Source organism: Mus musculus, chromosome Y, assembly GCF_000001635.26.
Source record: "Mus musculus strain C57BL/6J chromosome Y, GRCm38.p6 C57BL/6J".
Classification (NCBI taxonomy): Eukaryota; Metazoa; Chordata; class Mammalia; order Rodentia; family Muridae; genus Mus; species Mus musculus.
Genome location: NC_000087.7, coordinates 88,531,562 through 88,544,471, shown reverse-complemented (window position 1 = coordinate 88,544,471; position 12,910 = coordinate 88,531,562). Strand labels below are relative to the sequence as shown.

The 12,910-nt window shown below is 37.4% G+C and overlaps 1 pseudogene across 1 annotated transcript in view; it reads right to left on the bottom strand.

Annotated features, from left to right (window-relative positions):
* The window catches only part of Gm20819 (predicted gene, 20819), a 43,262-nt pseudogene extending 33,593 nt beyond the window's left edge, over positions 1-9,669 (bottom strand). Inside the window, exons 1-4 of the transcript NR_164185.1 lie at positions 9,638-9,669; positions 8,318-8,449; positions 2,918-2,984; positions 2,238-2,270 (exon numbers count right to left, since the gene is read on the bottom strand). The product of NR_164185.1 is annotated as a predicted gene, 20819 (transcript). The remainder of the gene's footprint in view (positions 1-2,237; positions 2,271-2,917; positions 2,985-8,317; positions 8,450-9,637) is intronic.
* Positions 9,670-12,910: the final 3,241 nt, after the last annotated feature.

The window sequence follows — 12,910 nt, the reverse complement described above, 5'->3', positions numbered from 1 at the left end:
ACAAATAAATAACAACAACCTGGCCTGAATTATGTCTGAAGTCCCAGCACTTCTGAGGCTGAGAGGAGCCTCTGTATTTTGAGGCAATTGGAGCCTATACATAGAAATTTCGGGAATCTGCCATTTTAACAACAGGTAGAGGTAAATGAAGACTAGTTTTCAGTTCGTTTTTAATGAATTCCTGGCAGGCAGCAGCAGCTAAAAGAAGGTTTTAGTCTGTTGGCTCCACTAACTGACTTCCAATTTACTCACTCCTCACCTCCCCAAGCCCCAAGAAGACTTCCAGGGTCTCCAATTCCCTGGCCTTCCTGCTTTCTGTTAGAAGATAATTCTGTTCAAACCCCTGCCCTTAGCGAAGTTCTCTGTTTTTCTCAGCAGAGAACTAAGTGGGAAAAGTTGATTGTGAGCCTGGAAGTAGTACCTTCCTGAGTCCAGTGAGGGTCACCTCCTCTCCTTACTCCTAAAGTAACACCTCCACCCCTCCACCTTCTTCCCCACACAGGCCCCCAGCTCAAACAGTATTAATCATCTTTCAACAGACAATTGACTACCTCTACTGAGACTTCTCCCTACCATGCTTCCTCAAGAACCTTGCTTCCACAAGAACTCGGCTTGATGACTACCACAAAGCATACTGGGTAACAGGGTTTGGATAGCGGGAAAACAATCTCAGCCAAGGCCCTTGCTGAATGGCAGTGTTTGCACATGTGTACTAAGGGTGAGAAAGGCTCAATCAGTCGTCTGTCATTGAAGAGCAAAAAGGAGGTAGTATTTTAGCTGCCACTACTACCCAGAGGCTTTCCATTTTCCAAGTTTACAATACTAACTTGAAAGCTAAAATAAAACGGACCCCAAACAAGACTCTCCTACTTTGTTTCAGATGAAGGTGCTGTTGTTTGTAATTTTCAATTGTTTTATTTATTTAAGTAATTTGTTTTTGCATGTTTGTGTTTATAAACATGCATGTGTGGTGCACATAGAAACTAGAAGAGAATTCCAAAACCCATGGATATAGAATTAAAAATGGTTTTGAGCCATTGTGTGGGTCCTAGGAACTAAAACTTGGTTCTGTCCAAGAACAACAAGTGCTCTTAATTTCTAAGCCATCTTTCCATCCCTGTCCTTTGTGTCTTTTAAGGTGTGCTGATCATTTTTCTTGAAAGATGTTTATTTGTACTATACAGTGGAGATTACAAAATTATAACACTTTCTTAATATTGACAATTTGCTCATAGAGAAAAAACAAAAAGACAAAAACCATCATTTTAATGGATTGTGTAAATCAGATAAAGAGTATTGTAAAAAACTGATGCATATACATTCCAGTATAAGTATGCATAAGAGGGCGACAAATAGACATTTGCTGCATTCTCAATCACATTCCAACTTCCTTTTTTTTTTTTTTTTTTTTTTTTTTTTTCAAGGCAGGGTTGTAGTCCTGGACCTCACCCTGGTTACCAACTGCTGGGATTATGGCATGAACCACCTCTGACTGCCCAAATTTAAAACATGAGACAGGTTCTCTCTGAATCTGCAGCTCACCAATGCCACTAGCCTGGCTAGCCAGCAAGCTGTCTCCAACTACTTTTCACTGGGTTGCAGCCTGCATTTTTAAAGCCGATTTAAGACGCCCTCCTTAATTTATATACTTTCAAATAAAGCACATTACCAAAACAGCCATCTCTCTAGCCCCTCTGAGAGGTTTGTTCTCTTGTGGTAGCCACTGTATATTTTTTTTTATTCTCTAATCATGCCTAAGTTTAGGCTCCTAAAATGCTTATTGCTGGTTTTGCTTGTTTCCTTACAAGAGCAAACTGGGTTTCTTGCTCATTTTACAATTTGCAGTTAATTTGACAAACTGGACAACCTAACATTTCATTTGCAAGACTTATAACTGTGTTTTGCTTGTTTGGTAGGATTTTTGTTAATTTGGTGCATTTGTTGGTTTGTTTGGGGTTTTTATTGTTATTGTTTTGTTTTGTTTCTTTGTTTTTGTTTGTTTATTTTTGCCACTGAAGATGAAACTCATCACTTTTAAATGGTGATTTACCACTGAGCTACATCTTCAGCTAATCTTGCATTCTGAATGTTTGCTGAGAAGTTATCTCATATGTGTTTTAAAGGAAACTACAATTACTGTGAACCCAAAATTATCCCCTTTTGCTATTCAGTCTAGAAATCTGATGCCCTCTTCTGACCTCTTTAAAAAACAGGCAAATACCTCCAAAAACACATACCTTCAGATTTATCCAATATACTGTCTACTGTATCTGTGAAGAAAGGAAAATAAAAAAATTAATGCAAGAAATATAGTGGACTGGTAGGCATTTTTCTTACCCACACAAAACTTTAAAAAGAACTTTCTTTTAATTATTTATAATAAATATATAATGTTTGGTTAAGAACAAATGTCATATATATATATACATATATATATACATATGTATATGTATGCGTATATATATATATGTATGTATGTATGTATACATATATATGTATATATATATATATATATATATATATGTATGTATGTATTACATGGTGGAGTATCAAAGTGATCTTGTATCCTTTACTTTTACCAATTCATACATTTACACCCACAGTAGTTTATTCATTACTCTCCCACTTTTGCTGAGACCCTTCTTCTTGCCAGATGGTCCCCCTCTTATTTTCATGATTTTTCTCCTTTTCTTTGTGTGTATATCTTGGAAGATCTCAGGCAGGTGGTCATATTATACTAGTTGCTATGTGTTTGTTATCACAAGGTCTGAAGGACCTCAAGCTGGGCTTGAACTCAACATATAGCAGTGTCTGATTTGTATTGCTATCTTCCTGAATCTACTTCTCCAGTGAAGGTAATACAAACACTACTTATGAAGTAATCTATTGAGCTGGCAAAAAATATTGAAAATGTTACCCCATATCTTCATCTGCTTCTGCTTGAGGCGATATATTCTCATTTTTATCAAATGCTGGGCTCTTTACTGTATTAACAATAGAAAACAGAAACATTTGAAAGGATTCTATATAAGTAATAGTTAATAAAGTACTATCGATTTGAATTTATCTGGAAAAACTCTCCATGTAAATTTTTGGAAGAGATTTTAGAAAGGAAATATTTACACCGAGAAAATCCAGGACACAAGGAGATGACAAAACTTAAGGATAATAGGTATCAATGACAAGTAAGTTTTTCAAATTTAGGGACAGTGAATATATTCAACAAAATTATAGAAGAAAACTTCCCTAACCTAAAGAAAGAGTTGCCTATGAATATACAAGTAGCCTACAAAACTCCAAATAGTTTGGACCACAAGAGAAAATTCTTCCATCATATAGAAATCAAAACTCCAAATGCATAATAAAAAAAAAGAAAAGAAAAAGAAGAATATTAAAAGCACTAAGGGAAAATGGTCAAGTGACTTATAAAGGAAATCCTATCAAAACTATACCTAACTTATCCCCAGAGATTATGAAAGCCATAATATCCAGGGCAGATGTCATACAGACCCTAAGGGAAAAGAAATGCCAGACAAGGCTACTAGACGCATCAAAAAATTTTACAATAGATTGAGAAAACAAGGTATTCTGTGAAAAAAAACGATATCTACACAATATGCTCGAACAAATCCAGCCCATCAAGTGGGTAATAATGGGAAAACTCCAATATAAGGAGGGAAATTACACTCTAGAAAAACCCAGAAATTGATCTTGAAGCAAACCTAAAAGAAGAAAGCTACATGAATCACATTCCAACTCTAACAACAAAAATAACAGGAAGCAACAACTACTTTTCCTTAATATCTCATAATATCAGCGGACACAATTCACCAATAAAAAGACATAGAATAACAGACAGGATGTGTAAGCAAGACCAAGCATACTAGAAACAAATCTCAGGGACAAATACAGATATTACCTTAGAGTAAATGGCTGGAAAACAATTATCCAAGGAAATGTTACAAAGAAACAAGTTGGAGTAGCCATTCTAATATCAAATAAATTCGACTTTCAACCCAAAGTTATCAAAAAAAAAAAAAAAGAGGAGGGACACTTCATATTCATCAATGTTAAAATTTGCCAAAATGAATTCCCAATTCTGAACATTTATACGCCAAATGCAATGTCATCCACACTCATAAAAGAAACTTTAGTAAAGCTCAAAAACACACATGAATAGAGCATTAAAAGAAACCTTGACTAAATTGGTTTTAGAGACCTGCAGAAAAGATTATGCAGCTCTTTTTCCCTTCACCTTGTTCTGAGTATGGAACACCACAGGGAAATTTAAACTTACACCATTCGAACTCCTCAACTGGGGACCCCCCCCCCTTTAACAGAAGCAGGTGGAATGTTTGACCCTCATGTTTCTTTTTCAGAACTCCCACTAGCTCACTTGAAGGACATACAACTGGTCAGAAAAGATGCCTTGGAAATGTTGAAACACAATAAAAAACTTAAACAAAAACAAAAAAACAAAAAACATACGAACCAGAAACCATCTTGGTGCCACATAAATTTCAAACAGGAGTACCTGTCCTGGTCTGGTGCCACCATTCTGGCAAACTTGAACTCAGATCAAAAGGACTTTCCCTGATGATTCTCACAAGCCCTGCTGCCACACCTCCAGCATGTGCCCAGTTCTGGCATCCAGCCTGCCATGGCCCACTGGCCTGGCACTGCTCACACACAGTGGGCACTGCACAGGAACCTCCCTCCCTCCCTCCTCCCAATGGCAAGAGGCTCTTTTGTCTCATTCAATGGGCTTCTGAGGTTCTCAATCTTACATATCCTAAAGCTGTGACCTCATGTTGGCTTTGTTTGGCAGCTGGGCCAGAGGTTTAATTTTCTAACTTATAAGATCAGAACTATGTACTAGAAGGAGTGGGAAATGTGAGACCACAACTTAGAGCGTTTCTCCCTGGAAGGTAAAGCACCTGGACATTCTCCAAGATTGTTTTCCCTGATTTATAAAAATACAGCCAGAAAGAGACTCTATGTTCTCTACAGCCACCAAAAATCCTTTTGGTTTCTGAGCCTTACAGCTAGAGATTCAAAATTGGAGTTTTGACAAGGACATCTGGGCAGAGAAGAACACTCCTCCCATCTCTTCCCAACTCCTCCAAACTCTCCTCCCAACTCATCCCAATTCCTCAGCTAGCTAATAAAAACCTTCTTCTGTCACATCTCAGAGTCATACGCCCCTGCCCTGCACAGTGGAAGGAGTTTGTCCTTAGCTAGCTGATAATAAAAACTCTTGCAGTTTGCATCAGGTGTCGATTTCTCTCAAGTCATTGGGGTGCTGGCCAGCTCATCCCGGGACTTTACTGGACTTGAGAGGAGGTCCATCTTCGGGGTCTTACACATGGAGACCTAATACCAAAACTCTTCAAACTAATATGCAAAATCAAAAGAGAAGGAACACTATTGAATTTGTTCTATGAAGCCAGATTACAATTATATTCAAACCATACAAAAACACAATGAAGAAAGGAAACTTCAGACCATTTTCCCTTATGAATTTCGAAGCAAAAATACTCAATAAAATCACTGCAAACCAAATAAAAGAATACATCAAAGCGATCATCCATCATGGTCAAGTAGACTTCATCCCTGTAATGCAGGGATGGTTTAATATATGGAAATTTGTCAACTTAATCCACTATAGAAACAAACTCAAAGACGAAAACAACATGATCACCTCATTAGATGCTGAGAAAGCATTTGACAAAACACAACACCCATTCATAATAAAAGTCCAGGAAAGGTCAGGAATTCAAGGCCCATATCTAAACATAAAAAAAAAAATACAATAGACAGCAAACGAGTAGGAAACATTAAACTAAATGAAACAATCTCATTAAAATCAGGGACTAGACAAGGCTGCCCACTTTCTTCATACCTATTGAATATAGTAGTTGAAGTCCTAACCAGAGCAATTAGACAACAAAAGGAAAACAAATGAATACAAATTGGAAAGGAAGAAGTCAAAATATCACTATTTCCAGAATATATGATAGCATGTATCAGTGACCCAAAAATGCACCAGAGAAATCGTAACCATATATATGACTTCAGTGCAGTAGGTGAATATAAAATTAACTCAAACATATCAGTGGCCTTTCTCTACTCAAAGGAAAAAGAGGATGAGAAAGAAATTTGGGAAAACTCACCCTTCACAATACTCACAAATAATATAAAATAGCTTGGTGTGACTCTAACTTAGAAAGTGAAAGATATATATGATAAAAACTTCATGTCTCTGAAGAAAGAAATGAAACAAGATCTCAGAACATGGAAAGAACTCCCATGCTCATGGATTGGAAGGATTAATATAGTAAAAATGGCTGTTCTGCCAAAAGTAGTTTATAGATTCAATATAATCCCCATCAAAATTCCAACTCAATTCTTTACTGAGTTAGAAAGGGCAATTTACAAATTCTCCTGGAATTTGAAAAAAACAAACAAGCAACAACAACAACAACAACAAAAAACCAACAACAACAACAACAACAAAAAACAAAAACCTGGTATAGGAAAAACTATTCCCAACAATAAAAGAACCTCTTGTGGAATCACCATGCCTGACCTCAAAGTGCACTACAAAGCAATTGTGATAAACACTACATGGTACAGGTATAGTGGTAGACAGGTAGATAAATGAAATAGAACTGAAGTCAGAGAAATAAACCTTTAGTCACTTGATCTTTGACAAAGGAGCTAAAACCATCTAGTGGAAAGGAGACAGCATTTTCAACAAATGGTGTTGGTTCAATTGGCAGTTAGCATGTAGGAGAATGTAAATTGATCTATTCTCATCACCTGTGCAATGCTCAAGTCTAAGTCGATCAAGGGACTGCACATAAAACCAGAGACACTGAAACTTATAGAGGAGAAAGTGGGGAATAGCCTGGAATACATGGGCAAAGGGGGGATATTCTTGAAAAAAAATACTACCAATGTCTTGTGCTATAAGATTAAAAATGGACAAATGGGACCTCATAAAACTGATAAGGTTATACCCAGAAGTTCAAACTTGTAATAAGGAAACATGCTTCACTTTGTCCATAGCAGCCTTTTGTATAATAACAAGAAGCTGAAATGAACCCAGATGACTCTCTTTAGAGGAATGTATATAGAAAATATGGCACATTTACTTAATGAATTACTACACAGCTATTAAAAACAATGAATTCATGAAATTTTTATACAAATGGATGGATCTGGATGATATCTTCCTAAGAGAGTTAACCCAATCACAAAAAACACACATGATATTCACACATTGATGAGTGGATATTATCCCTGAAGCTCAGAATAACCAAGGTAAAATGTGCAAAACCCATGAAACTGAAGAAGGAAGACCAAAGTGTGGATATGCCGTTCCTTCTTAGAATGGGGAAACAAATAATCATGGAGGGAGTTACAGAGACAAAGATTGGAGCTGAGAATAAAAGAATACAGAGACTGCCTCACTTGGGGATCCATCCCATATACAACCACCAAATCTACTGAAGATGCCAACAAGGGCTTGGGTGCAGGAGAATGATATAGTTGTCTCCTGAGAGGATCTGCTAATGCCTGACAAATAAAAAAGTGGATGTTCACAGACATCCTTTGGACTTAGCACAGGGTCCCCAATTATGGAGCTGGAGAAAATACCTAAGGAGCTTAAGGAGTTTGCAGGCCCCTAGAAGAAAAAACAACATGAACTAACAAGTACCCCACAATTCCATGGGATTAAACCACCAATCAATGAAAACAAATAATGGGATATATGATTCCAGCTTCTTATGTAGCAGAGGATGGACTAGTCAGGCATCAATGGGAGGAGAGACACTTGTTCCTGTAAAGATCCTATGCCCCAGTATGGGGGAATACCTGGGTTAGGAATTGGTAGATGATGTGTTGGGGAGATGGGGGAGAGGGGAGAGGACAGGAGATTTTTTGGAGTGGAAACTAGAAACGGGGATAATATTTGAAATGTAAATAAGGAAAAGTTATAATAGAAAAAGAAAGGAAATAATTTATTTGCAAGTTTTATGAAATAAATTCATGTTTGGCAAACATATTATACGAACAATGTTCATGTCTTTTCTTGAGGTGAAATCAAGAAAGTTCTTCTCTCTCAACATATGCTGATATAGTTCCAAGAGTAGGTTTATGTGCTGCAAAACCTTGTATATAGGAATAGAGAGATATAGGTAAAATTAGAAATGAAGTATATGTAAACTCTTAACAAAGACTTCTTCCATTTCAGGTGACTAGGTAAAGTCTAATGAACTGCAGGACACAATTAATACTGGAAATGCGATACCTTCCGAAAGAGCCTCCTCTGAAACTTTTATGTCATAGTCCTCATCATCAAAGTCCAAAAGTAATAAGTAACCTTCCTTTGGTATCACCTTCAATTTCTTAAGAGCCATTCTTCTCATAAGAACTCAGTAGTCTTCTTAGTTAAAAAAAAAAAACAATAAAAATAAAAAGGAAAAAAAAAAGAACTTAGTTACCTGATTAAAAATTATCATTTAAATAATTAAAAATAACAAAAAATCAAATAATTATTTTAGCTCAATGAAAGATCATTTCTTTTTTTACTTAACATGTATATTTTTAATCAATTGCCTTTATCAGAGAGTTCTGTGTACATATTCAATATGGTGATGCATATATATATACACTTACCCGTACCATTTCCTCCGTGTATCCCATTTATCATGTCCCTCTCCCTCACAACTTGTTTTAAAAACTTCTTTAACTCACTTCTTTAAAAACCTCCTTTAGAACCTAAATTATTAGTCTGCCATTTCTCAGTTTAAAAAGAGACAAAAACTGGCCAACCTTCAACATATGAGTCCTCCCCTCCTCCCAAAAAACGATGAGCAACATCCTTTAACCTTTGAGGTATCTGAATTTTGGTCCTATCTCCCACAGAATATTTTTAAACAAAACATCAGCAATTCTGTTTACCAGTTTATCTCAGTCTAACGTAAACTCACAGTTCTATCCAGAAAGATAAAGAACATGGTAACTGTATATTCATATCAAAAAGATCCACCACTAAGTCTACAAAAAAACATGAACTACCACCACCACCCACACAGAAAGACCTTATATTGGAGAAATTAGGGATTTGGGGAAGCCGAGGATTTCAAACATCTGAAGATTGTAAGTTCAAGGCCAGGCCAAGCCGGGCCAGCTTAAACTGCAAAGATAGATCCCATCCTACAGAAACTAAACTGAGAGAAAAAGCTGAACTTGGTGGTGCAAGTCTTTAATCCCAATACATGGGAGACTGAGACAGAAAGATCTGTGGTCAGAATCCATCCCCAATGACTTATGAATCTCTTACAATTATCTCCTCTTCTTCTTTTCATTCATCTTCCTATGCCATTCTACTGTCTGCAATGTTCATACAGTCTATACCAAAGGAACACACCATAGAGAAGACAATGAGGAGGGAGGAATCCTCAGTGTGTTTCTAAGGGATCCTGAATATCACACAGGACAATCGCCAAGGCATCTCACCAATGGCTCCCTGTTCCCTGACCCACAGTCCTGCAGCTGGTTCTCTGATCCTATCCCCAGGCCCCAAGCTTTTCTCTTCCAAGGGTTCCCAATTCTCTATGGCCCTGACCTGTTCGATCCTCTTCCATGAATACGGTCCTCCACCTTCCATTCACCCTCAGATTCCACAGAAAATGGCGATCAGGAGGCTTTTCCTCACATAGTGGCCTCCTGGGCCTGAGATTCCCCACCCTGTCACACCTCGATTAACTGTCCAACAACCCTGATCAGGGCAGACTATCACTTACAGCTCATCTAAGAGGAGAACACCTTCCCAACCGCACCCTTCTGTGCTTAGCTCCTCAATGGCAAAAAAAAAAAAAAAAAAAAAAAAAAAAAACCGTTGTCAGGGGCCACACCCAGACAGAAGCCTCAGAGGATCCTTTGTGATGCCAGCTGGAGCAAATAGGTCTCACCAAAGGACTGTGCTGATTGGCTGAATACACCCTGCGCATGCGTTCACGGAATACCAAGTACTTTGAAGGGAGATTTTAGAAGGTGGGAGTAATCTACTGGCTTTAAGACAAATGATTTCCAGTTTGTTGGTTGACAAGTGCTTACAAACTTGAAAATCCAGAACAAATATGTAACATATGAAATACAGCAAATGGCTCTACTTAATTTCAGCTGTAGAGGCTCTTGTAAGCATTTTTGTTTTTTTATTTATTTATGTGCATAAACATTTAATAATGTGGACTTCTGCATGTACACACGCACACCAGAAGAGTCTATGCTGCCCTAAGAGTTCAGAAGGGAACATGCAGATTTCCTACAACCCCTGGTACTCTCCTTTCTCTACTTTCCTAGTCCTCAGCTTGATAGAAGAGTGTGCTAGGCAGTGCAGGCCCTCTCTCTCTCACTTATGTGCTTGGCCACTCAGGCCCACTCTCTCACTTAGGTGTTAGGCTGGGCAGGTCCTCTCTCTCTCTCTCTCTCTTTCTCTCTCTCTCTCTCTCTCTCTCTCTCTCTCTCTCTCTCTCTCTCTCTCTCTCTCTCTCTCTCTCTCTCTCTCTCTCTCTCTTAGGTGCTAGGCTTCACATGTCCTCTCTCTCTCTTATGTGCTAGACTGCCCAGGGCCCTTCTCTCTCTTATGTGCTAGGCTTCCCAGGACCTCCCTCTCACTTAGATGTTAGTCCTTGCAGGCCCTCTTTTTCACTTATGTGCTAGGCTGGGCAGGGCCTCTCTCTCACTTATATGCTGGGCTGCCCAGGTCCCCTCTCTCACTTATGTGCTAGGCTGAGCAGCCCCTCTCTCTCACTTATGCCTCTGTTGCCTACAGACGCTGCAAGAGAGCACTGTTTCTCTGAAACTGTGATTGTGCATATGTTATGAGCCACAATGTGGGTGCTTTGTGCCTGGTCCTCTGCATAGAATAGGTGCTTTTATTATTATTATTATTATTATTATTATTATTATTATTGAATTTCAAGACAGGGTTTTTCAGTGTAGCACTGTCTGTCCTGGAACTTACACCAGGCTGATTTTGAACTCAAAAATCCTTGTCCTCTGCCTCCCAAGTGCTGTGATTGAAGGCATGAACCACCACTGCCTAACCAAAAGTTGCCCTTAACAGCTAGTTTTTCCATTTTTTCAACTAGTCTAGTGTGTATTTCATGTACCCAAGAGCATTCCGCCCATTAACTTGCAGTGTTTTCCTACTTGTGCATTAGATTTCCAAGGCTGGTTTGGTGGAAAGAAATGAAAGGAAGTAGTTAGACACTTTAATAATAATAATAATAATAATAATAATAATAATAATAATAATAATAATAGAAACATTTTAATGTGTTTAAGTCTATCATTTTTAAAATGTATGAGTCCTCTTTTTATGGGTTCACCTTCATGAAAGAAGGGGTCATCAGATCACTTTATATATGGTAGTAAGCCACCATGTTGTTGCTGGGAATTGAACTCAGGAACTGTAAAATAATAGCCGGTTCTCATAACTGCTGAGCAATCCCACCAGTTCTAGAAATATATTTTGATTTAATTTTTATTGCATTATGATAAGAAAATATACATAATTTCAATTTATCTGAATTTGTTAACATCTAAAAACATATTTTGAGTAAACAGACTTACATCACATTCTTCTTTTTATTTTGTACCCCAACTCCTCCAGCTGATGCCCACTCAAAACCTATCAACCTTCCATTTTTTATCATGTTCCTTAATATTTATAAAATATTGTAACAATAAAAATGAATATTAAAAATGTTGTTTGATAGAAACAACAATCAATTTATATATTTGTCTGCAGCAATACTGAAAATTCTTTTTTCTCATAAATTTTAAATAACTGCAATTATATTAACTGTATGATATATTAAAATAATATATCACTATTAGTTTTTTTGGTGAACATAAATAGTCTTTTGGTTTGTTTGTTGTTTGTTTGTTTGTTTGTTTGTTGTGTTTTTAGGAGATCTTAAAATTCTTGACTTACAGATTATGCTAACAGGACCCTGAAGTTGTCTTGTGTGAGGATAGTCCAGTGACTGGCAAATACAGAAGTGGATGCTCACAATCATCTATTGGATGGAACACAGGACTCCCAATGGAGGAGCTAGAGAAAGTACCCAAGGAACTGAGATGGTTTGAAACCCTAAATAAGAACAACAATATTAACTAACCAGTACCTCCAGAGCTCATGTCTCTAGTTGAATGTGTAGCAGGAGATGGCCTGGTAGGCCATCTGTGGGGAGAGAGGCCTATGGTTTTGTGAAGGTTATATGCCTCAGTTCAGGGTACTGCTAGGGAATGTAGGTGGGAGTAGGTATGTTGGGGATCAAGGAGAGGTAAGGGGGGAGGCGGGAGGGGACTTTTGGAATGTAAACGAAGAAAGTATATAATAATTGTAAAATTAAAAAAAAATCTTGGCTTACTGTGATACAAAAAAAAAAAGAAAAGAAAAAAAGAAGAACAATTTATGGACACTGGATTTCATTGTAATAAGGCTGTACTTGAATGTCCCTCACATCACCAAAGTATTTTACCTCCATAGTACTAAGGGTAGAGTTGATATATCTGCTGTGGCAAGGAATGAACTGTAGGCATGATTTTTGGATACTAATTTTCTGCTATGTTCAAAGCTATTTGATTTGAGTGATTGTTGTCATTCTCAGGCCACATGTAACAGGGTACATTCACTTATGGAATGGGTGTTTATTAAGATGGTCTATCCATGAAGTCATTGATCAACTGTTTCAATGAAGAATTGTTCTGCTTGGAGAGTGTCACAGAAGTTAGTTGATGATAGAATTCAGTTTTATTGGATGTGATGTTTTTTCAAAAGCATTCACCTTAGAATAATAGTAACTTATAAAGTCCTCTTCAGAATTTA